Genomic DNA, 27,366 nt, shown 5'->3' on the forward strand with positions numbered 1-27,366 from the left:
GATAGGAGACTGAAGCTACTTTATCCGAGACGTGAACGACAAGAGAGTATGTAATACAATATTTATGGAAAGCTTCAGTGGTAGGTTCAAAAAAAAAAAAATAGTTTGTTTCGTGTTACGGTTGTCGAGCTAAGATTGGCGTAACGGTAGCCTGTCTAATACCACTGGAGTAGTGGTCGTCAGCCTTTATGCCTAAGAACCAATACTGACACTGTAGGGTGACATTTCGGGCAGCATAGCAAGATGGAGGGGGAGTGGGGGGAAGGGGACGGAGGGAGGGGCCGAATCGTCTATTCAAAGAGAAATTAAATTTTCCTTAAACCATGGTTATTGACAGAAGGTTACCACTGACACATTTTGATTCTACACCAAATATTTTTAAGTGAAAATGAAAATAACATTTTGGAACTACACGCATATTTCTGAAGTGACCAATTTACCGTGCCTAAGCGGACAGGCGTACTGTGGCCAGTGTCATCGTAACAGGCTCTCCCGTTTGTTTTTCTGGTGTCCGGGCACATTCTCTAGGCGTCTTCACTGGAAGGATACCCAGCACCTGCAGCACACCATTTACAGTTGGACCCTTGTATTAGGGTAAGTAGAACGATGTCCGTTTTTAATAATATAACTTCATTAATTCACAACTGTCACAAAGTGATAGAATGAACGATGAAAGGGGTTTGAAAGTCACTTCTATCTGCTGTATTATACTGTTTTACTTTTTTTTAAACTAACTAACTGTTATTGGAGTGAACGCGTTAGCACCTTTTCCAGATCGGACGCGCCGTGTCGACATCAGTAGTCCACAGGAGAAAGCTATCAAACATAAATAAATAAGAAGGAACTAAATCTTTTAGGCCAAAAGAAGTTGTTTGAACATTGACACCGTAAAAAATTATTTCTGTCCATACGAGTGAGGTAAGAAGAGTACTGTAAATGACTTACCTTGCATCAGGCGACTCAAAAACAGAAAAGTTTTTACTAACAAATAACGGAATAGCCTTCTCCTGTCTGTCTAACCGACAACAACAGAGATGTATACTAGAACTACTCTGGTTATTTCTCGGCAGGCAGCAGCGTTGTACAGCGTTACCACTTTCCTCCTCCACAAACTTTACCTCACCTTCCCCTAGCAATGTTACTGTTAACTGATTATAGATATAAGTTAATATTTATATTGATTGTTAACTACGAAGGGCGTTCAAAATGTTTTGCAGATTCGTCTCTAATTTTTTATTTTTTGCAGTAGGACAATGAAATTTTTTGTGAACATACTTGGAACATTTAGCTATACATTGAGCCTGCTCAATGTAGCCTCTATCAGCTGTGACGCATCTGGCACAACATTCTTTCCATGATGTAAATGCACTTTGCTAAAATTCTGGGGACTGACTTTTACACCATCGGTTGTCACAGGAAATAATGTCTTCCTAACTATCAAATGTTTGCAGGTGGGACTTCAGACGACCAAAGAGGTAAAAATCAGACGGAGCCAAGTCCGGACTGTAAGGAAGATGAAGAACAATTTTCCAACCCATTTTCCTGATTTTCTCCTGCGTCATAAGGGCTGTATTGGGTTTGGCATTGTCATAGTGTAGTCTGATGAGCTGACCCTGAATCTGTGGTCTGTGGGTCTTGATGACACGTCGCAGATTGTCCATTGACAAGCAGTAACAGTACCGGTTAATTGTGGAGCCAGGATCCAAAAAGTCAATGGAAATCACACCACACTGATCTCAGATGAAGGAGTCCATCACCTTTCGTCCTTTTGTTCGTGGAAGTCTTGGTTTCTTCTTCCGAGGGGAACCCGAATGACGCCACTCCATGGATTGGGTTTTGCTCTCAGGTTCGGACAAAAACCACCATGTTCCATCCTGGGTAATGACGTCGTCAAAACATTGTTTCCACTCTACAGTAAAGGTCTTTATTAGACCCTCGCACACATTCTTCCTCATCGTTTTCATTTCTCTTATCAGTAATCTAGGCACCCAACGTGCACAGATTTTTCTGTACTCTAGTGACTGTACCAGTGATACCACACTACCCAATGACAAACGAGTCATTTCAGCAAGCTGTCACACATCTGTCATTTGGTGTCATTTTGGATGATTTGATCAATGGTCTCCTTACTCACATCACTCATTGCCATCGATGGTCTACCGCATCGTGGATTGTTCAGCAGAGAGAAATCCCCTCCTTTAAAGCTCTGCAACCACCGCTGGATACTGCTGCGATCCACTGTGTCCTTCCCATAAACAGGGAGCAACTTCTCGTGAATCGATGTTGCAGAGTCATCGCCGGTATTGAACAGGAACTCTATCACCGACCGTTGTCGCAACCTGACATCTACTTCACTGTCCATTATGGCTCACCTGTAAATAAAAGAAAATACACTCCTGGAAATGGAAAAAAGAACACATTGACACCAGTGTGTCAGACCCACCATACTTGCTCCGGACACTGCGAGAGGGCTGTACAAGCAATGATCACACGCACGGCACAGCGGACACACCAGGAACCACGGTGTTGGCCGTCGAATGGCGCTAGCCGCGCACCATTTGTGCACCGCCGCCGTCAGTGTTAGCCAGTTTGCCGTGGCATACTATAGTATAATAAAATAATGAAATAGATGATAATAAAATGCGTGGCTTCTTAAAATGTATTGAATTAATGAGATTAATTTTTCGGCGTGAATGACAAGCACAATAAGCTGAGCTGTGCCTGGAAATAAGTCCGTATTAGTTCATATTATTTTGCAGGGCGGAGTAGTTTCTTTCTCCGCTGTAGATTTGTGCTTACCATTCTTTATAATACTATGTTTGGTCGCCGCGTTCACCTTTGAAGTCTTGACCGTGTTACTATTAAGCTTATCGGATCTTCGTAATTTTCCAAAGTATACAGGTGGGCTTCAGTGATTGTAATTATTGCACTATTTGAAATAACAACTCACACGACCTTTCTGTTAATAAAACAATACTGTATTTTTCTAAACGGTGCACATATAAAATCCACACTCCTCACTTATTCATAGCGACCCCAAAATGGCGGTCTACAATTACTCGCTAAAAAATTGACGTGCTTCTCACTCTTTCACTAGCTGAGCGCGAATCCCCCCTTCCTCCTACCGGTACCAGAAAAAATCCTCTGTTTATTAACAACTGAAAGTCAAAAAATACATGACGGTAGGCATAGGCTCTATGATGGGCTACCGCTTCATCTTGTCTCTTTGCCTTTAAGGAAGACGAAAACATAAAGGAAATGCAAAAGGTTTATCACAATACGGAGCTCCATCACAGTCTTTAACACTGGTAGCATGCCGCGACAGCGTGGACGTGAACCGTATGTGCAGTTGACGAACTTGGAGCGAGGGCGTATAGTGGGCATGCGGGAGGCCGGGTGGACGTACCGCCGAATTGCTCAACACGTGGGGCATGAGGTCTCCACAGTACATCGATGTTATCGCCAGTGGTCGGCGGAAGGTGCACGTGCCCGTCGACCTGAGACCGGACCGCAGCGACGCACGGATGCACGCCAAGACCGTAGGATCCGACGCAGTACCGTAGGGGAATGCACCGCCACTTCCCAGCAAATTAGGGACACTGTTGCTCCTGGGGTATCGGCGAGGACCATTCGCAACCGTCTCCATGAAGCTGGGCTACGGTCCCGCACACCGTTAGGCCGTCTTCCGCTCACGCCCCAACATCGTGCAGCCCGCCTCCAGTGGTGTCGCGACAGGCGTGAATGGAGGGACGAATGGAGACGTGTCGTCTTCAGCGATGAGAGTCGCTTCTGCCTTGGTGCCAATGATGGTCGTATGCGTGTTTGGCGCCGTGCAGGTGAGCGCCACAATCAGGACTGCATACGACCGAGGCACACAGGGCCAACACCCGGCATCATGGTGTGGGGAGCGATCTCCTACACTGGCCGTACACCACTGGTGATCGTCGAGGGGACACTGAATAGTGCACGGTACATCCAAACCGTCATCGAACCCATCGTTCTACCATTCCTAGACCGGCAAGGGAACTTGCTGTTCCAACAGGACAATGCACGTCCGCATGTATCCCGTGCCACCCAACGTGCTCTAGAAGGTGTAAGTCAACTACCCTGGCCAGCAAGATCTCCGGATCTGTCCCCCATTGAGCATGTTTGGGACTGGATGAAGCGTCGTCTCACGCGGTCTGCACGTCCAGCACGAACGCTGGTCCAACTGAGGCGCCAGGTGGAAATGGCATGGCAAGCCGTTCCACAGGACTACATCCAGCATCTCTACGATCGTCTCCATGGGAGAATAGCAGCCTGCATTGCTGCGAAAGGTGGATATACACTGTACTAGTGCCGACATTGTGCATGCTCTGTTGCCTGTGTCTATGTGCCTGTGGTTCTGTCAGTGTGATCATGTGATGTATCTGACCCCAGGAATGTGTCAATAAAGTTTCCCCTTCCTGGGACAATGAATTCACGGTGTTCTTATTTCAATTTCCAGGAGTGTACTTTTATATGCCAACTTATAGCTAAATGCTCCAAGTATGTTGAAACGTCTCTGTGAAGTCGTTTCATAAGACATTTGTCGAATTCGTTACAACTTATTCATTTTACTACCTGATTTTAGCTCAATTCATGAACTCTTCCATAAAGAGTGAGCACTGAAATAAGGCCTATTGATTATTAAATGTGTGTTTTAATGTGGGGTTTCGGTTTTGTTTTGTGCGAATCGCTGAATTGGTCATCGTCTGTTGGGAGCAGACGATGTTGCTTCTCGTTCGAAGGAGAGCACAGGATGACCAACTTAGGTTTCCAATACCTGAACAGAGAGGTTTACCCAAATTAGTCGAAGGCTGTTTTTGTGTGTGTGGTTGGTGACGGAGGGCTACCGCTCTGATAGCTTCCGCTGCACGGGGAGCTAGGTAATCTCGAAAGAGAAAGGGGCACTCTTTGATGAACGCTTGGTGAGCACGGATCGTAGCTCTTAAGGGGGGTTTTAGGTGATAGGAAGCAGGTTGAGTTAGGACTTCGTTATGTTTAACTGTTGAAATACTTAAGAACTTCAGCTTAACTGAAGCGTGTAAAGCGAGTTATTTTTTCGAATGTACCATAATTATATTGATTTAAATAGGCGATTTTTGTGTGTTTGAGTTAAAAGTATGGAAGTTACTTTGAACGTTTTGAACAACGATGAAGTAGAATTTTAAACAGTAAATGTGATTAGGAAAAGACAGTTAGGATCACCTCAACCGTACGTAAGAGCAATAGTGTGTCGAAGCGAGTATGATTTTTAATTATTTTTTGTGGAAGTTGCTTTTGTGTTTGTTTGTCGATTTTGTGCCACGTGTTTGGTAATCAATGACCCTTCTGGTCCACCACGGCACCGCAATGGACTTTAACAGTTTGCTTGTTTAATGAGCTATAATTTCTGGAAGAATATCTGTTCTTTCGTGCGCTTTCTACAAAGTAGCACAACAGTTTGTTTCGGAATTCACCACGTGCTATAGTTCGGCCGTTTACAAGCAGCAGACGTAGTTAGTATGTTGAATAATTATCTCACAACCTCGTGCATTGGTTAAACCTCTGTCCAGAATAGTGCATGCGTAGAATAGTAATGCGAATCTCACTGAGATATTTTTATGGTATGAATGCAAAGGAGATGATAGTATCAGTGTCTCCCAGCCCCCGTTTTCTATGTTTCTTCTTGCTGTAGTTAAATTGTGCTCTGTTACATTCCCCAGTAATTCTTACGTAAATATTTCTGGTCAGGCACCAGTTATCTGTAGTTAGGATGGGCAACAAAATACTTAGATACAATAAATAATCACCTTGAATGATAAACTCTGGGGTGTTGATGTTACCCACTTAGTCCGATTTGCAATCCTCAATTAACCAAGTTGCTTCATGCACGACATGGAGTGCTATTTATGTGGCTACTTATAGTAATTTTCATACTTGTAATTAAATTATTAAGGTAATTAAACTAATAATTTTCCAGCTCCGTTTTTTTTCTAAATGGTTAGGAAGGGCTTGTGCTGGTGGCTACCCTGAATTTCTGAATTTTTATCATTATTTATGTGAGAGAAGTAGCTACAAATGCGAGATAACGTATATGGCTCGATGAGAAACGTCGTAAAGATAGTAATACGTTAAAATGTTCACAAAAAATTTCATTCACCTCCTGCAAAAAATAAAAAAATTAAAAACGACTGTGCAAAACTTTTTGAACGCCCTTTGTACAATATGAAACACGGTCACGAATTTTTAGTAAATGTTATGAATGTCTTCTTTCTTTCATGCACTGCATTTTATTACAGCAGCCCTACTTTGATTTGCCGGCCGGAGTGGCCGTGCGGTTCTAGGCGCTACAGTCTGGAGCCGAGCGACCGCTACGGTCGCAGGTTCGAATCCTGCCTCGGGCATGGATGTGTGTGATGTCATTAGGTTAGTTAGGTTTAATTAGTTCTAAGTTCTAGGCGACTGATGACCACAGCAGTTAAGTCGCATAGTGCTCAGAGCCAACCTACTTTGATTTCATATTACTTGCATCAAATCTATTCGCAGTTGCAAATATGGACAACCATCAGCTGTATAATGTAATGAGGACAGTGAAAGGTTGTGCCGGACCGGGATTCGAACCCGGATTTCCCGCTTATCGCGAGCGGTCGCCTTACCATTTGGCTGTCCGATTACGACTCACGGCAAAACGCAGACATACATGTGTCGTCAAACGTGTGCCTACAACCGGTACTCGTACGCCCGTTATGTATATTCCTGTACAGGGGGACACTTTACTTGAAAGTCGCTTGCCTGGTGTCGACGGATAAATACGATACTGCGATACTGTAGTGTCTCGGTTATTCCTCAGTGCCTGTTCCTCTGGACATGCATGCAAGTCCGAGGGACCTTTGCATCGTAATTCGGAATAATAGAGGCACTGCAGTATCATGTTACTCGCTAAAAACGTCTACCGCATTTGAAGATGACCGTCTCTATAATGTGGATGCACGAATCTATGATACTTCCGTTTGACAGTTATACCACAGCAGCTGATCGGTGCTATATTTGCTCAAGCACGTGACTTGTCACCACTGGAAGATAAACAACGAAATATTCTCTCTCTCCCTCCCTCCCCCCCCCCTCTCTCTCTCTCTCTCTCACACACACACACACATACACACACACACACACACTTTTATGAAACCACAGTGGACGCACAGCATACCCGTCTGACCCTGACGTAAGCTGCAAATTTTACTTAACTCACGGCCGAGTTCACTAAAGTCAACTAAAATAAAGTACGTCTCAAAATATTACTGTCTCTTTAGTATTTTTGTTCGTTACTGAGCAAGGAAAATACACTCTTAGAAAGCTCTTAACGTTAGCTGACTTTTTGGATTCTGCTGTTAGTTGCTAGACGCTTATTATTCTAGAATACGGCTGAGAGCAGAGGATCACACGAACACTTGATTTAGAAAGCATGCGGCCGGCATTTTGACGACCACTACACTACAGAAACAACAACAGTGCATAATTCACAGGAAAATATGGACTGCTATTCGAACACCTACATTTATATCCATTCTCTGCAAAGTATGGCCGAGGGTACTTACCATTTTACCAGTTATTAGGCCTTTTTCCCGTTGCATTAACTATGCATCACTGGAAGGGTGACTGCTTAAATATCTCTGTGAGCGCCGCAATTATTCTAATATCGTCTCTCCGATCCTTACGGGAGCGATGCGTAGGGTTTTGCAGTATATTAATCACTTATTCAGTATCCCTGTTAGTCCCATTGGTGCAGGTCCAAAACACTTGAGCAGCAGTCTAGGATGCATCACACAAGTGCTTTGCAAGATTCATTTCATTCCCCTATTATTCTACTAATGAACCGAAGTATGTCATCTGCTTCTGCTGCGATAGAGACCATGTGATAGTTCCATTTCACATCCCTACAAATCGTTACACGCAGGTATTTGTATGAGCTGACCGATTCCAACTATGACTCACCGATACTGCAGTCACAAGATACGAAGTTTTTTTCGTATTTTGATGCGCAAAATTGTATGTTTATGAACACTTAAAGTAATATGCCAATCAGTGAACCAGTTTCAAATCTGATTGAACACTTGTGCAGATTTTTTCAGACAGTATTAATTTACAGATAACTCCATCATATACGATAAGCCTGAAGTTACTATAAACGTTAATGTTTAACATGAACGGAAGAGCGCGAACGCGCATCTCTGGAACACACCTGAGGTTACTTCCACATACGTCGACAATTCTCCATTCAAGATAATATGCCGCTTCCTCACTACCGAGAAACCCTCAGTCCAATCACAAATTTCGCGTGATACCCCAAATGATCGTACGTTCAGTGATAAACTTAGGTTCGGTACTGAAAGTCAGTGTGAATTTTATTAAACTTCGGTTCGCTGAACGAAGATTACACCGTCGTAATTATTTCCTCGTGCATACTTCAACAAAATTATGCTGGTGGTAAAAAGAGAGGAATTTCTGCCTACAAGAATCTGTACCGACAGTCATTGTCCCTGTGCACCAGCCACGAAAAGAACGGGGAGGGGACATAATGATCCTTGGGTCACTGTCTACCTTGTGCAATACACAGCACTTGTAGAGCACCAGTACAGAGGGGAGGCAGGAAACTGTAGATACATTATAAATTTCTTCAGGTGTTGAAAGGTGCTATTATCTTGTTACGTGTCGCTCCCCATTACGTTTTTGCCCATTGTGTTTCCACGGACAAGAATCTTACGTTCTTAGTTTGTTAATAATTAGCTGTATTTTCTGAGTCGGAGAGATATGTAGATTAGAAAGCACAACACAAAACCAGGTAATCAAAATGGTTCAAATGGCTCTGAGCACTGTGGGACTTAACATCGGAGGTCATCAGTCGCCTAGAACTTAGAACTACTTAAACCTAACTAACCTAAGGACATCACACACATCCATGCCCGAGGCAGGACTCGAACCTGCGACCGTAGCAGTCACGCGTTTCCGGACTGAAGCGCATTTAAGCGCTCGGCCACTGCGGCCGGCACCAGGTAATCAACACTCCTTTTTAAATCAGCGTCCGTTTTCGAATTCATACTCTGGAAATTGTTAAACAATCTGTTTTTATTTAGTGCTTATTTTATGAATGTGATTGGAAGCATTCTCCTGTTGCTTGTTGTGAGAGATGAGTAAAATTCGCATAAAATTTTGCTCCTGACATATGTTGTTTTAATACTATTCGATGTATGTATGTATTAAACCGGGGACCTAGAAACAATGGAGAGGATTGGTTCCTATATATATATTGTACATAGCCCGTCTTTACTTATTGCTTACTCCTTTTCTCTCAGAATTTCTATCGTATAACAAACATCATTTTACACGCCAATCGGCTCTTTTAGATCGACAGATGCTATGAATGTGTCTCGGTTTTTCTTAAGCCTTGCTTCCATTACCAAGCGCAGCGCCGGAAATATCTACGGAACATTTATCGTACAATCAATGATCCTCGTCTTCTGTACTGATGCAACTAATTAGACCAGAAGCGTCAATTTGCGCTACGTGAGGTCCAATATTTATCGGTTTTGATTAATAGGCCTGTCCAATCGTAAGACTGACAGAAATTTGCATGTCTACCTTGCAATTTTATTCAAAATATTTTCGCCCGTAAAGATACGTGATGAATATTAACCAGCAGTGCTGCATAACTACAGAGGGAATGACAGTTACATTACAAGGCATCCAGTATAAGCTGATTTTGCGACGAGGGAAAAATTATAGAGGAAAGAAAGTTTGAAACATATAGGCCAGGTTTCTGCCGATGCGAAGTGCGGCTGGTAATCGCAACTGAAGACACGGCAAACGATAGCTTGAAAATAGCTAGGGGATAAATAGTCGCGCAGAATTCTGCTGCTGTATCGTTCCACGTTATTATTCACACTATTGCGTTGCTCTCTTAAGTGATAATTGTGAGATAGGGTTCATTCCTGAAACTGAAATCGTGGTATTTGTCAGCAGTGGATCTGTAGCACAGTGCTGCCGATCACCATCCAGCAGTGTTGACGGTATGTAGAGGGCGCACTATACAGTGTGTCGCGATGTCCGCTTCCAGGCTCTTCAACAGGTGGTGCGTCATTTGATCTTAAAACAAATACACACTTTTCCAAAATGTCGTGCGATTCTTCAGCTGAGAAACAGAACACTGATACAGCAAGCAATATTGTAAGATGTAGCGCGATCCACTGTGAAGAAAAATTACACAAAAAACAAAAAAAGTTGTATACCTGGAATATTTTTCTAAGAAAAGAAAAACAATCCACTTCAGGGAACGGCAGCAACCAACAAAACCCTGTGTTTAGTTTGGCAGCACTAGTTCAGGCAACCATGACTCCCTTTGCTGCGGACAAGTGGCGTATTGTTGGCGCCCACATGTTTAAGCGCTTCGTGCGTGTTTGTCATGCAGCAAACTATTGTTCGCTGGTCTACGGCGCATACACACGCACCTTCACCCAACCTCCTCACCCCGCACCTGTGCTGCACTGCTGCAATCGCCTAGTGAGTTATGTACACATTTGCAAAGTTCACGGCACCTTTACAGATTAGCAACAGCAAATGTTGGGAGGACGAAATGCTCTGCTTGGTGGGTCAAATGATTGGATGTCACGGAACGTCTGTCCTTCAACAAGGAGAGGTGAACAGAACACACTAGCAAATACTGAGCGGCAAATTCTCGAAGGGGTTGGGAACAAAGGAGCAAATGACTAGATTCAAGTGGTGTCCCATACCTGTAATCCATAATGATCCATTTCAAGTTGCATGATAGTTCCGAAAAGAGTTCATCTTATTTGTACTCGAGGCATAGTGAGCTCATTTTACTGTAACTTGATCTTCATTTGTTTTCCTTTCTTCAAAGTCGCGTCACTTCATACTATGTTCGTTGCGCAATGCGAGTTCTCGCCTACAAACTCTTAATAGCCTGAAAATAAATTATGTGATTTTCTTCCATGTATAATCTTTCTTTCATATACTCATAATTGAAGACCCAGCTGTTTGAGAATTCATCTCGCTTGTTTATATACATAACTATGAGGATACGTGAGGCGGATTCATGCACATCTACAGCTATTGACAAAGTGTTTTGAAATTTTTATCATTATGTTGCGCAAAATACTACTGAAAAGAGATTGCTCAATTATTACAAGTGATATTCGACACAGACACAGACCACCGCCTCTCCAAGCTTCGAAAGTTCATACGTCCATCAAGACGTACAGGCCTAATCTTTTTTCTTTAACACAATTTTTGAGATTCCTTTATACGCATATTTCAGCCAATAGGTAGGCATTTTTCAGCATAGAGAGCTGTGATACAATCGAAACAGTTGCGCAATTTTTGTGCTCCAAGCTATCAATATTTTTGTCTCTATTCAAGCAAGTAACGGCTTCACTCATAGTCGTGACAACGTGCATGCTTCAATTGTGGTATTTTGTATAAAATGATAGGGTTTTGGGAAACCATTACATAGCACATGCACAACGTCACTTTTCTAACTCTAAATCACAAAATTCGTCTCTAATGTTTTGTGCAACAAACATTTCATGAGTAGCGTACATAAGGTTTACTTGGACCCCGTTGAATTACTTGAACCCAAAACGTTAAAGTGATTCCTGGTATCGGTTTATTCAAATATTCTGCTGTGTGTTTGTTAGTTCTTCCATGAGGTGGCACCACCCAGCAGGCTCTGGCACATGCCATGTATTTATACGAACTGCTGCTAGAATGTAGTGGAGGTTATGTTAATGATACAACACATGCACTATTTTTCTCATCTTACAACTACTTTCTCAAAAGGACGAAGAATCAACATTTTGAATGAGTAAGTGTACATTTTTATTTCATAAACAGTACTTTCTGTAATTCTATGGAAATGTTTAACTGTAAATCACCTCTAAAAAGTTATTCACCTAAGTGTATGCTGGTGTACCGATAGTCAAATACAATTTGCACGCACAACCAACTTGGGTCCAAGAAACACTTACATACGTATATTCTTCATTTACATGGAACTAAAACGCTTGTTACGGGTTATGACTATTTTAAGTTGTAACTAATACAAAATATGTTTGAAACTACTCAGGTTTTTTCTTTACAGGTTTAAGGCCCACTACGCCATCTAAATATAGAAGATTACCTGGGAGCTGCAAGTACAAGGATTTTGCAGATAAACAACTGGGAAAAATACTTAAATTCTATTGAATCGGGTGGCATGTCCCAAAGGCAAGCAGAAATTTTTCAAAATTAGCAGGTCCACCTTAAAACGACATTGAGTCAGCATCAGGAGACGCTGATGATGTAAGAATTCAATCAGGAGAAAGTGATTTCAGTTTGTTTAACAGTGAGGATAATGGGTGTGACGTGAGGGACCTTTATTTGGTAAAAAGTAGGCCTATAGATGAATTAGATAAGATGGACAGTGCTACAAACAGGAAGAAAGAAGACAGTGGTTGAAAAGAGAGTAGTCGTAAACAGACACTAAAGAAGGGAAATTTGTAATCGTTTATGGGAAAATATTGAATTTCCTGATATTGTGCAAAGCATAGACCACAATGGAGCTGTCGTCGAGCTTATGTAGCAAATAAAATAAAATAAAATAAAATAAAATCCCGGAATTTTTCCTTAACGAAAAGATATTCTACATTATAAACGATGTGATATTAAGGAGAAATCAACCCTCCAAAACTTGTCAAAATACCGACGAACAACTACAGTCAAGTACTGCGGAGGATGGTTTAAAGGAATTGCGTGAAATCAGCAGTAGGAATAGTTCATGAGTTCCAAAACGCTACTGGCAGTCCAGCTAACGCAATGATTATGAGTAGGTAGTTAAAAAGTATGGGGTACAATGGTGGAGCAGCTGCTCATAGGCCACACACTTATGTGGTTGGTTCTGAACAACATTTGTGGTGGTCTAAAGAGCGATGTCACTGGACAGTGGATGACTGGAAACGTTTTGATTTCGAATGACGTTCTATCCTGTACCAATGTTGTCTGCCAACAGTGGCATACAGAGGAGGGGTTGTTGTGGTATAGACGTGTTTCGTGCGGTTGGGGTATAGAACCCCCTCCTACACCCCCCCCCCTCATTATGTTTCAGTAAACGCTACATGGAAAACGACGCGAACACATTTAACAGCACTGTGTACTGTGTACAGTAGAGGATCGGCCTGGAGACGTTGATAGCTTATATCGACATCCCGATGATCCCTGCCATAAACCATCACCTGTAGCACCTATTGACGCAATAGTTTGTCGAAAGTAACATTCCTGGAATGGACTGGCCTGCCCAGAATCTTAACCTGAACCAAATGGAACTCCTTTGGGATGAGTTAAAACGTAGACTTTTGTCCATACCTCAGAGTCAAAAGTCACTACCTTCTCTTAAATAACACGTTGTGGAAAGGTTGTTCGCTTTCTGTAGAAGGGCGCAGTGGATGTCGGGAATCGAACTCAGCTATAAATAGTGGTGAGAGACCAACAATAGCTCACAGTCTGGTTGGAGTCTAGGCAGTGAGTACACATAATAGCAAAACTCACAACGCCTGAAGAAGACTGCAGGGTGGATCTTCGAAATATTGTACAGAAAATGGAAACAACAACACGGCGGACACGTGGAAGCTGTCTGCTAATCAATCATGCCGAGAAAATCTGAAAGATCACGTTACTACCTTATCAGATTGCGGCTATTGAGGAAGAACGAGCTGCCCTTCCTCAACAGACGTTGACACACCTCACTGAAAGTCTTCTCTGCACAGTTCAAGCCAGCATAAAGGCAAAGGGTATACACTCACCATGTTACTCTCCAGTGTTACTGTTTTCCTACAACATGGGCCATTTGTAAGCGGCAGAGAATAATTCACATGGGAATAAAAATAAATCAACTGCAGAACAGGATTTTCCATACCAGAAAATTCCATCAGTTGAAAGATATCCCCAAACTTTTTTGGTAGTTTTGGGAACAGTTCAGGTAATCTTTGCATGGGATTTCGAATATCTAACAGCGTGCTTTGTATCCTGGTAAAATACGGGGGAGAGACCATGTTCGATTTCAGAGGAAAACTGAAAATAAAGTCCGATTTACGAGTATAGCGTCAGTATGGCATGTCCACCTGGACACTTAACAGAGTGTAACACGTAAGGCACCACACTGTTGGGCATTATCTTATCCTTCTCTCCAAGGCAGGAATGGACCAGCGGCGCCTGGCAGCTGTTTTGAGATGGGAAATGCTTTGGTTTAGCTTCCCACGCATGACATATGCAGCGGTACTTAATTATTTTTATCTCAAAATTGTGGTCAGCAAATGTAATCCATGTAGTGCAGAGATAAAGGGAGGCAACAAAATCTCATTATAGTACCTTAACTGCACAATTTTTTCCATGCCGTCTGAAGTGTAGGGACGCAACAACAGCATTAAAGATTGAGTTTCCTTGAGTAGGCGAAGCACGTATATCTCCGGTCATGTTCCTTGTAAATGTGAAAATCGAAATATTGTGCTTACGTCCACAAGATATGGCTCGCTGACTAATGATGGCTAATCTTATATTTTGCCCATCCGATCTGGTTTGAAGTTGTTAATTCAACATTTTGGACTGTTATGGAAGAAGATGACGTACTGAAAGTAGCTCGTCATTATTGAAGGACCATAAGAGATGTCGCCATTATCATAGCCGTCATAGTTGTCACCATCATTCAACGCTTTCTTCTGTATTGGATACACAGTCTACGACATCTAAATCTGCAAATAAACTTTATATTTTGCTTATTAATTATTTATTGTAATAAAAGAATGCGGGATTTTTCTGCTTGCATATTGTGGAACGTGAAGCACCTGTACGATGACAGCAGCGCAATATGCAATGATAGGCGTTGAAGAAGGGAGAATACCATCCATTACTGAGGGCAAGATGTGTCAGTAACAAACTTGAAGCGGTAGTTTTGGTTTATCTGAAGGACTGCGGAATATATCCTCCGTCGAGGTACTGGACTGAATGATGGTGAACTTGGCTTTCTCAACAGCGAGACTATGTGCATGATCTTACATTGAAGAAAAAAATAGTTTTTCTCACTATTTTGGCAATCAACTGGAATGTTTCAGTTCCTGCTCATAAAACATCATACAGGGGACCTATAAGAGATATAAACATTCGTTTTGTAAAAGAAGATTGTGATTATGCGTTTAATTGGCAACTCCTTAGTTCAAACACACAAAGTCATTGGTTTTTCAGAAGTAAATATAAAAATAATACAGTCACTTGAGAGGGGGCGCTTGACAGATTCTGAACACTTGGGGGTTGTTTTCGAAGTGTATGATAGGTATGGGTGTATTTATTACACTGAACAGTTTCTGTTTCAGTATGACAAACTGGTTGACTATTACATTAAGGATAAGGCATTCTTGCTGTATGTAGTTTGCCCACAAAATGCGATTCAGTTTCATTTCGACGTTTTAAAGGCAGATACAGCAGTCAAAATTTGGTTGTCTAATGGAGGTATATCAAATATTTACTCGAATCATAAAAACTTACTTTTTACAATAGATGATAATCTAAAATTTGCTGAACATTAAGTGGAGTTCGCATTAAATTTGTACGTGTGCACTGTGTGAAAGCGTAAAATGACAAATGATCATTCCCTGTAAGGCAGTGTTATTTATTGCATGAAAACAGAAAAAGGTCTTTATCATAAAATTTATGTCTACCGTTTTTTTTCCTTTATTTCCCTCTGTTATATAATGTTCTTGCCTCATTAAAGAAATCAATACACAGAGATAGATAGGTAGACTGATAGACATATATGGAGAGAGAGAGAGAGAGAGAGAGAGAGAGAGAGAGAGAGAGAGAGATGGGAAATGGGAAATTTTATATGGTGTATAAAGCAGAGAGACGAAATTTATTGTTGAAAATTAGATGGATTGGTTAAGTAAGGAATAAAGAGGACCTCTGCAGAATGGATAAGGAAAGGAGTATATGGTAGACACTGAGAAGAAGAAGAGACAGGATGATAGGTCATCTGTTAAGACATCAGAGAGTAACTTCCAAGTACTAGAGGAAGCTCTAGAGGGCACAACCTGTAGAGAAAGACAGCTTGGAATATTTCCAGCAAATAAATGAGGATGTAGGCTGCAACAAAAGAAACAAAAGAAAGCTTCAGGAATGGAATCGAAATTCAGCGTGAAATGATACCAATGATGCGATTCGCTGATGACATTGCTATCGTGAGCGAAAGTGAAGAAGAATTACAGGATCTGCCTAATGGAATGAAAAGTCTAATGAGTACAGAATATGGACTGAGAGTAAATCGAATAAAGACGAAAGTAATGAGAAGTAACAGAAATGAGAACAGCGAGAAATTTGACATCAGGATTGATGATCACGAAGTAGATGAAGTGCAAGATGTCTGCTACCTAGACAGCAAAATAACTAATGACGAATGGGGGAAGGAGGGAATCAAAAGCAGATTAGCACTGGGGAAAAGGAGATTGTTTGCCAAGAGAAGTCTATTAGTTTCAAACATAGGGCTTAAATTGAGGAAGAAATTTCTGAGAGCATAGCCTTGTATGGTAGTGAAATATGGACTGTGGGAAAACCGGAACAGAAGACAATCGAAGCGTGTTTGATGTGGTGCTACAGACGAATGTTGAAAATTAGGTGGACTGATGAGGTAAGGAATGAGGAGGTTCTGCGCATAATCAGAGAGCAAAGGAATATGTGGAAAACACTGCCAACATTTTCTCCAGATCTACCTCCTGTGAGAATACGATACATTTTTAAACATTCTGTATCATACCGGAAGGATTGAACATACATTTGCCATCTACGTCTGGAAATTCAAAACTACAATTGAGATTGGGTATGGTTCACAGCCTCCAGTACAAGGGTAATGCATGCACTTTACTAGGGGCGTTTGAAAAGTCCGTGCAAAAATAAAAACCGCTTACGTGTTTGGGGTAAACCTTTTTTATTTTTCGACATAGTCTCCTTTTAGACTTACACACTTCGTCCAACACTGTTCTAATTTGTTGATCCCTTCCGAGTAATAGGAATTGTCCAAGTCTGCAAGATAACTATTAGTTACTGTAATCACCTCCTCATTTGAATAAAATCATTGTCCCACCAGCCATTTCTTGAAATTGGGGAACAAATAGTTGTCCGAGAAAGCCAAGTCTGGAGAATAGGAGGGATGTGAAGCGAGTTGGAATCCTATTTCCATTAAATTTGCGACCACAACTGCTGAGGTGTGTGCTGGTGCATTGTCGTGATGGAAAAGGACATTTTTTGCGGTCCAATCGCCGGCGTTTTTCTTGCAGATCGGCTTTCAAACGGTCCAATAACGATGAATAATAATCACCTGTAATATATTTACCCTTTTCCAGATAGTCGATGAGCATTATCCCTTGCGAATCCCAGAAGACAGTCGCCATAACCTTTCCGGCCGAAGGAATGGCCATCGACTTTATGGTGCAGATTATCCTTTGGTAGGCTATTGTTTAGATTGTTGGTTGGTCTCAGGAGTATAGTAATGTATCCATGTTTCATCCACAATGACTAAACGACGCTTTAAGTCCTGCGGATTCTTCCTGAACAGTTGCAAACCATCCTTGCAACACTTCAGACGATTTAGTTTTTGGTCAAGCGTGAGCAAACATGGAACCCATCCGCGGATAGCTTTCTCATGTCCAAATGTTTATGCAAAATGTTATGTACCCGTTCATTCGAAATACCTACAGCACTAGCAATCTCACGCACCTTACCTCTTCTGTCATCCATTACCATCATGGATTTTATCAATGATTTGTGGAGTCATAACCTCCACAGGGAGTCCAGAACGTTCAGCATCACTTGTTCCCATATGGCCACTCCGAAAACTTTGAAACCACTTAAAAACTGTTATAATCGAAGGTGCAGAATCACCGTAATGTTTCTATTTAGCCTCCTGAGGCGTTTTTCCTTTCACCACACGCAATTCGTTTTCGTCCATTTTTTGACAATCACTCGACTTCCTTGAGTCACACGAATGCCAAACATAAATAAATAGAGCAATATGGCTGAATTTTAGTGTTCGTTCTTTCCAAAGATGCTATTAACTAAACATGACCTCGATACGCACCGGTGGTGGCATCTCTCGGACTTTGCACAAACTTTTCAAACGCCCCTCGTACATTCACCATGGCTAGCAACAGTGAAGCATTGAATTCTGTGTTCTTTACAAACTTTCATTCCTTGATGCCATGTTGAATAATACACTGCCTGAAAATAAATTAAGGACTCAGAGCAGGAAACGAATTGAAACTTCACGGTTAGAAAGAGTAAGGGAAGTTATTTTAGTACTTACAAAATCGAATCAGATTTACGAATGCCTTCGCAGTATGAGCCCCTTGTCAGTTTGACGTTTCACTCCATCTGGGGGATGCAAGCACTGACTCAGTGGCAAATGGCGTCATAAAGCCACTGTACCCTCTCGTGATATGAATTGGTCCACAACTGCTGTAATGGGACAGTGTTGACGTCCAAGCTGAGTCTACATATTGTCTATCGGGGACAGATATGTGGATCTCACTGGCCAACATCACAAAACCAGTTCACAGAAACACATACCATGAGTGGACGTGCTTTTTCCTGTTGAAGAGCGGTGCCACGATACTGTTGCATGAGAGGTAATAGATGAGAATTCAGGATGTCCGTGGCGTTCCGTTGTGCCGTCAGAGCTACCTCAAGCAGTAATGACAACGACCAAAGTCATATCTGGTGGCTCCCCACACCATGACGGCTTTCGGATGAGTGGGGCCTTTCCCCTAATCGCGCCATACGTGGCGATCATGGTCATCCAGAGTACTGCAGAACCATGATTCATTGCTAAACACTGTGCGACGAATTTCATCGGCAGTCCATGCTTGCCGGTCATAGCAGTACTCCAAACGAATCCGTTTGTGTTGTTGACGGCGGTCCACGCATGGGACGGTAATTTCCCAGTTAGGCTGCTGCTTGTCTCCAACCAGTAGTGTGAGGTGACACAGAATGTTACAGAAAGGCCATTACAAGTTCTCGGATGGCAGGCGCGATGTGGTAGGGTTACAATGTGCTTGTTGCTATATACAGCGATCCGTCCCTTGCGGTTGTATGACGTGGTTGATAGTAACCTTGACGATGAGTATGCTGGCCCTATGTTCCCATACAGTCCAGCGTTGAGTCACTGCCACTTCTGAATTCCCCACAAACTTTGATACTACGCGAATCGACCAGCCCGCTAAATGGAGACCCAGAATCGACCAGCCCGCTAAATGGAGACCCAGAATGAGACCGCTTTCAAACTGTACCAGGTACCGATAATGGTGTCTCAAACATTTGCTTGACATATCCTCAAAATGCTCACGCAACAACTGACTCCCCTTATTTTCCCTACCAGACTTGGTAACAACACTAAACACGAACAAGACTCATGCACTCTGGGGACTGTTCTACCTGCCACAGAGAATTACAGTTCTAATCATTTATAGTCCCCAATTTTTGAGAACATTCCTCTTGGAGAAACAGCGGCCTGGGTAAAATTGCTTTAAGTCTGGATTGAAAACAGTCTAGGCCGCAATAAAACATTTATTTATATTGGCCACCGATTTCAGTCAGAATGCGACCCTCTTCAGACCATTTGTATCACTATAGTAGGCGATGGCTGTGTACAGAGCAGGTGTTATGACTCCACGAACGTCAACAGCTCACCAGTGGTTCGACATTTATTTACTATGGTTACCAGTTTTGGTCAGAATATGGCCATCTTCAGATCATTTATACCATGATGGTAGCTGCTGCCAGCTGAGACACAAGCAGCAACAGACAAGTAACCAATTTTCCTAACTTCTAGCAAATTGTATAGTTTCATCAGTGTGCTTTGGTACTTTAATTTCTAGAGTTTCTGGGTGTTAATACAATATTTAATAGATACAGTACTCGCGTTTTCTTTTGGGTCGGAAATTAGACCGATTTTGTGACAACCGGCCGCTGTGACCGAGCGGTTCTGGGCGCTTCAGTCCGGAACCGCGCTGCTGCTACGGCTGCAGGTTCGAATACTGCCTCGGGCATGGATGTGTGTGATGTCCTTAGGTTAGTTAGTTTTAAGTAGTTCTAAGTCTAGGGGACTGATGACCTCTGATGTTAAGTCCCATAGTGCTTGGAGCCATTTGAACCATTTGAACCATTTTGTCACGTACCACAATTTCCTAATCAGTTCCTAAATGTTTAGTCTCACCTGAGTGATTTGGTAGTTCAGTTTTTTGATTTCTACGTCTTCATCTAATTTACTAGACACAGTTTTTGCGTTTTCCTCCGGTTCTGTTGAAGAGTTCCGTAGCGTGTGTCGATTGTCCTTGTTTGTCTCCGTAGTATAGCTTTTCACGGTCTTTAATATGGTTAGGGACTGTGATTGCTGTGTGCGGATGTGAGCCGAGTTGGTAACACTTCTCTCTCAGCTCCAGGCTGTGATGAATTCGGTTACGACGGCCGGTGTGGCCGAGCGGCTCTAGGCGCTTCAGTCTGGAACCGCGCGACCGCTACGTTCGCAGGTTCGAATCCTGCCTCGGGCATGGATGGGTGTGATGTCCTTAGGTTAGTTAGGTTTAAGTAGTTCTAAGTTCTAGGGGACTGATGACCTCAGATGTTAAGCCCCATAGTGCTCAGAGCCATTTGAACCAATTCGGTTACACAGCTTGAAGCTGCAGTGGATGGGTATCATTGTTGGTCGGCCATGGCGAGCCAACCGATTTCCAACACGTACGAGTCCGCCGAACGGTCCACACTGATGGTCAGCCCAGTTACTACTCACACTGAGGTTTACGCCCAACGGTCGTCGAGTGGGAGGTCACCTCAGTGCGTGGCAGGCGGCATAAGACTCCCCAGGAGCCGTACGTAAGGCCTCCGCAGTTTATCTGACAAACAGGATCCAGGTGCTGCCTGCGGCTTCTCAGCCTGCAACATCCGGGCAATCACATAGGGTGGGATTATTGGTAGTTGGTTAGACACTTTATGGGGTCCTTAGGGACAGGAGGGGAAGAAGGCCAATGTGCACTCCACGTACATCCCAAACTTGGAACAGGTCCTTCCGGATGCCATGAAGAGCACATGGTACAGCCAACTGCAGGTGGTCCCTCACTTCGGTGCGAATAATGGGTTTCGCTCTGGTTTCGAAGAGATTCTCTCTGGTTTCGAGTGGCTAACAGAAGTGGTAAGGGCTGCCTGTCTTACTTGCGAAAAGAAAGCAGAGCTCACAATTTGCAGCATACAGAGCAGAGTGGAGTGTCTAAATCAGAGACTCAGGGGGCTCTGCGACCGTGTAGCCCGCAGATTCAACTTGCGCCATAGGGTGGTTGGCTTTCGAGTTCCACTGAATAGGTCAGGAGTCCACTACATGCAGGAGGCGCCTACATATGTACGGGGACAATATGGCGTGGATTGGGCGGTTTTTCAGGTTAGACGGTCTCGGGGAAACACAAAAAGGGCTTCTGTCTCAAAGGGTGCATGTTGTACACAGAAGAAACGTAAATACAGGAACCAGCGGTATAACAGTTTTAAATTGTCGTAGCTGTGTTGGGGAAGTACCAGAGCTCCAAGCGCTAATAGAAAGAACTGATGCTCAAATTGTTATAGACACTGAAAGTTGGCTAAAGCCGGTGATAAGTTAAGCCAAAATTTTTGCGAAGAATGTAACAGTGTACAGAAGGGGCAGGATAAACAAAGTTGGCTGTGGCGTGTTTGTTTGTGTTCGAAGTAGTTTATCTCACAGTGAAATTGAAGTAGATAGTTCCTGTGAGTTAGGATGGGCAACCGGAATAAAATAATAACTGGATCTTTTTACCGACGTCCAAACTCAGATGATACCATTTCTGAAAGATTCAAAGAAAACTTGAGTTTAATTTCAAATGCATACCCGACTCATACAATGATAGTTGTTCGTGACTTTAAATTACCCTCGATATGTTGGCGGAAATACATACTTAAATCCGGAGGTACACATAAAACATAATTCTAAGTTGTGCTAAATACATACTCTGAAAATTACTTCGAACAGTTAGTTCATCAGCCCACTCGAATGGTAAACGGTTGTGATAACACAAAATGGCTCTGAGCACGATGGGACTTAGCTTCTGAGGTCATCAGTCCCCTAGACTTAGAACTACTTAAACCTAACTAACCTAAGGACATCACACACACCCATGCCCGAGGCAGGATTCGAACCTGCGACGGTAGCGGTCGCGCGGTTCCAGACTGTAGCGCCTAGAATCGCTCGGCCATCCCGGCCGGCTATGAAAAAACACTTGATCTCTTAGCAACAAATAATTCTGAGATAATAACGACCACAAAAACGGATTCTGTGATTCGTGAGCATAGGGGTGTCTTAGTGCCCCCAAGACCTTCAAAAATAAACGAAAAATATCACAGTTCAAACAAGCAGATAAAAATTCGCTTGACGCCTTACTGAGAGACGATCTCCACTCCTTCCCAATTAACACTGTGAGTCTAGACCAGATGTGTTTTGAAGTCAAAGAAATAGTATCTAGAGCAATTGAGAGAGTTATACAAAATAAATTAACAAACGACGGAGCTGATCCCCCTTGGTGTACAAAACGGTAAGAACACTGTTGCAGAAACAACGAAAAAATCATGCGAAATTTAAACGAACAGAACAGAAAATCTCCAAAATTGGCGATCTTTTACAGAAGCTCGAAATTTAGCGCGGATTTCAATGCGAGATGCTTATAATGTTTTCCACAGAGAAACTTGTCTCGAAAAGTGGAAGAAAATCCAAAGAGATTCTGGTCGTATGTAATATACAAGGCGGCAAGAAACAATCAATGCCTCCTCTGCGCGATAGCACTGGGGATACTACTTACGACAGTGCTGCCAAAGCAGAGTTACTAAACACAGCCTTCCAAAATTCCTTCACCAAAGGAGACGAAGTAAATATTCCAGAATTCGAATCAAGAACAACTGCCAACATGAGGGACTTAGAAGTAGATATTCTAGTAGTAGTGAAGCAACTTAAATCACTTAATAAATGCAAGTGCTCCGATCCAGACTATATACCAATTACGTTCATTTCATAGTATGCTGATGTAATAGCTCCATACTTAGCGATCATATACAAGCGCTCGCTTGACAAAAGATTCGTACACAAAGATTGAAAAGTTGCATCTGTCACACCATTATTCAAGGAAGGTCGTCGGAATAATTCACTAAATTACAGGCTCGTACCATTAACGTCAATATGCAGCAGGATTTTGGAACATATATTGTGTTCGAACATTATGAATTACATCAAAGACAAGCGTCAATTGACACACAGTCAGCCGGCCGAAGTGGCCATGCGGTTAAAGGCGCTGCAGTCTGGAACCGCAAGACCGCTACGGTCGCAGGTTCGAATCCTGCCTCGGGCATGGATGTTTGTGATGTCCTTAGGTTAGTTAGGTTTAACTAGTTCTAAGTTCTAGGGGACTAATGACCTCAGCAGTTGAGTCCCATAGTGCTCAGAGCCATTTGAACCATTTGACACACAGTCAACACGGATTTAGGAAACATCGTTCTTGTGAAACACTACTAGCTCTTCACTAACACGAAGTGTTGAGTGCTATTGACAAAGGATTCCAAATTGATTCCGTATTGATTACTGTACCACATAAGCGGCTTGTAGTGAAATTGCGTGCTTACGGAATATCGTCTCAGTTATGTGACTTAGAGCTGGTCGTAGGTTGTGTTCCAAAAATGAACAGCATAGAGACAGGAGTGATGACACCTTCTGCAGGACCTGACCATCATTTTGCAGGACAATGCTCAAGCGCATAAAGTGCAAGCTTTTACTGATTTGTTTGACTGATGGGGTTGCTAAGTGCAATACCACCTACTGCACTCCCCTGTCTTAAGCCCTCGTGAATTCAACTCGATTTCTAAACTGAAGGAAACACTTCACGGCATTCGCTTCAGAACTGCTACAAATTCGTCGGGCAATAGACCGCGCCGCTCGAACTGTCAACACAACTGGCACTGCTAAGAGTATCCTACGACTTTCACATTGCTGGCAGCGGGCTATACACAATTCTGGTGACTACTTTGAAGGTCAGTAAAACTTTGAAACACGTATATATTTCGTACGATCTGTAAATAAATAGTTGCCACTATTAAAGTTCCAACCCTCGTATATGAACGATTTAGGAGACAATCTGAGAAGCCGTCTTAGGTTGTTTGGAGACGATGCTGTCACTTAATGTTTAGTAAAGTCATCAGAATATCAAAACAAATTGCAAAACGATCTGGAAATGATATCTGTAGGGTGCGAGAATAGGTCATTGACCCTAAGTAATGTAAAGTGTGAGGTCATCCACATGAGTGCTAGAAGGAATCCGTTCAACTTCAGGTACACGATAAATCGGTCAAATCTGAAGGCTGTAAATTCAACAATATACCTTGTAACCTCCCCACAATAAATATCATTTAAATGTTGAAACCAAAAACCAGTAACCTCGCCACAGAAATATTTAAATTAGAAACCATGAACCAGGATCCAAGCGTAACCCCGCACAAGAATAATGATTAAAATGAGTTTTTTTTAAGTATTGTGACCTCTGAACAAAATTAATTTTAATGTAACCTCTGAACAAAATTGGCTCCCATTTATAATCTGTGTGCAGAAATGCATTCACATTTAATGTAACCTCAAAATTCAATTCGTCAATCCGGAAATAATAATAAAAAAAAGTAACGTGGTAAATTTTATGAGGACAGCTGCGCTGCCCTTCGGCCCTGTATTCTGAATAAAAAAACAAAAATTCTTACCTCAATAAAAAAACTGCAAATATATCTTCCAGAGTCCTGACCAGAGTCCCGAGCAGACTGCCCACACGCGCACGCACGCGCTGACCACTGCATACTCAAAACTAACACAGCCTGAAGACTAAAACCGACTCACCCCGACTCACGACAGGCAACAACTCTGGTCAGAGACTCTGCCATGCCTCGCCCATCGCCGGCAACGCATACGTCTTTAAAAAAATGGTTCAAATGGCTCTCAGCACTATGGGACTTAACATCTATGGTCATCAGTCCCCTAGAACTTAGAACTACTTAAACCTATCTAACCTAAGGACATCACACAACACCCAGTCATCACGAGGCAGAGAAAATCCCTGACCCCGCCGGGAATCGAACCCGCGAACCCGGGCGCGGGACATACGTCTTACATAACCCTCCACTGGGGGGACAAAAATTTGGCAGCGATGGTGAGTCAATTGGACTTGCCATGAGCAACAAATTTTTTCTTAATTAACTAAGTTTACAATCGCAGAATATATACATATATATAAGTGCAGAACATGAAATAAAATATGGTGCACATGCACTGAGTACTGAACATATCAGGCAACGACAAAATGTATACACAATGAGTATAAGACATATTAACAAATGGCAAAAGTGCACACGTACTGTAGTACTGAACACATAAGGAAATCATAAATGTATAGGCAATGAGTACAAATCATATTGAGAAATGACAAAAGTGCACACGCACTGTGGTTCAGAACATATCAGCAAATCACAAAATGTATACGGAATGAGTACAAATCATATTAAGAAATGACATAAAGTGCACACGCACTGTAGTTCAGAACATATCAGCAAATCACAAAATGTATATGCAATGAATACAAATCATGTTAACAAAATGACAAAAGTGCACATGCACTGTAAAACTCTTTAGCATTTTTTTACAACAAATAAACATATCAAGGAGTGAAATAAAGTGCACACGCACTGTATATGTCATTATCATTTTACAAGAACTAGGAAAGGAATGGAAAGGATTGCATCATGGTTGTAGCGCTTTAGGTTGCACGCAGCTGCACTGAAAGTCCATATCTTTCTACAGAAGCACAACACCAAGTGAGACAATCTGAAGTTCTTTTCCCTGAAGTATTAATCAGTGCAGCCAAGACACTGAAATGTCGTAGTAATATTCCATGTTATCATTTTGGTAGTACATTAGGTACACCAAACAGTGGGACCATAACAACATCTCCATCGCTCAAGGTGGTGTACAGCATGTCGTGTCAACACCACGTTCTTGTAAGGTACACCAACGTAGAATTAGTGCAAAAACCAAATATAGTGCTCCATGAGCATGAGGATAGACAGGACAAACGGATATTGCAGTAATTTCTGGTAATTAGGTCAGAAGGTAAAGGACATTAAATCTTATGCCAGTCATCATTGATAATTACACTAGTCGATTAACTGTTTTTTTTTTTAAAGTAATTCGAGGCACTCATCGCCCAGTTACTGCACATTTCTGTACCATGTATGAAGTATTACAGAATAATGTTCATAAGTTATCTGTTTACAGAGGACATTGGCACTCATTGGCCAGATACAAATCATCAGAAGTCATCATTCAAAACAGGAGCTAATACATATATATAGCATGAAAGTGACATAATATAAATTTAAAGTATAAGAAACAGTGGCATTCGTTGGTCAGCAAGTATTAATTATTACAAAACATTTTTCATCCTACAAGTGACATCTGACATATTTAAAAATAATTATTGGCACTCATCGGCCAGTTACTAAACATGTAGCAAGTATTGAATATTACAAAACATTTCTCGTCATTCAAATGACATACGACATATTTGAAATAATTATTGGCACTGATTGGCCAGTTACAAACCATCAGAAGTCATCATTCAAAAATGAGAGTCAATTATTGGCATAGCATTTATAGAGTATAACAAAATATTATTTACAGAAATTATTGGCATAGTATTTATACATTATTACAAAGCATCATTCAGTATTACTCAGAACTGATCATTCCAGTGACATAGGACATATTGAAAATGTAACATACTGTTATTCAAGATCTGTGACTAGAAAAAATTATTCAGTATTACTCAGAATTCATCATTCAAGTGACATAGGACATATTTAACATGTAACACACTGTAACTATTAATCAAGGTCTGTGATTAGAAAACAAAACATTCAGTATTACTCAGAATTCATCATTCAAATGACATATTACTCAGAACTGATCATTCCAGTGACATAGAACATATTGAAAATGTAACATACTGTAACTATTATTCAATTTTTTGTGTGCTAGCAATGCATTGCGTTGGGATCGATGATTAACTACTGGGGCATAACAATATTTGCTTTTGAGTTATTGCTGCAAATGAAGATGTGTAACATCATTCGTCATGAGTCCACTGCAGCAAAGTTATGAAACAAAGGCAGTATATGTGATCACATTTATAAATGATAGACACA

This window comes from Schistocerca serialis, chromosome 7 (genome assembly GCF_023864345.2).
Source record: "Schistocerca serialis cubense isolate TAMUIC-IGC-003099 chromosome 7, iqSchSeri2.2, whole genome shotgun sequence".
NCBI lineage: Eukaryota > Metazoa > Arthropoda > Insecta > Orthoptera > Acrididae > Schistocerca > Schistocerca serialis.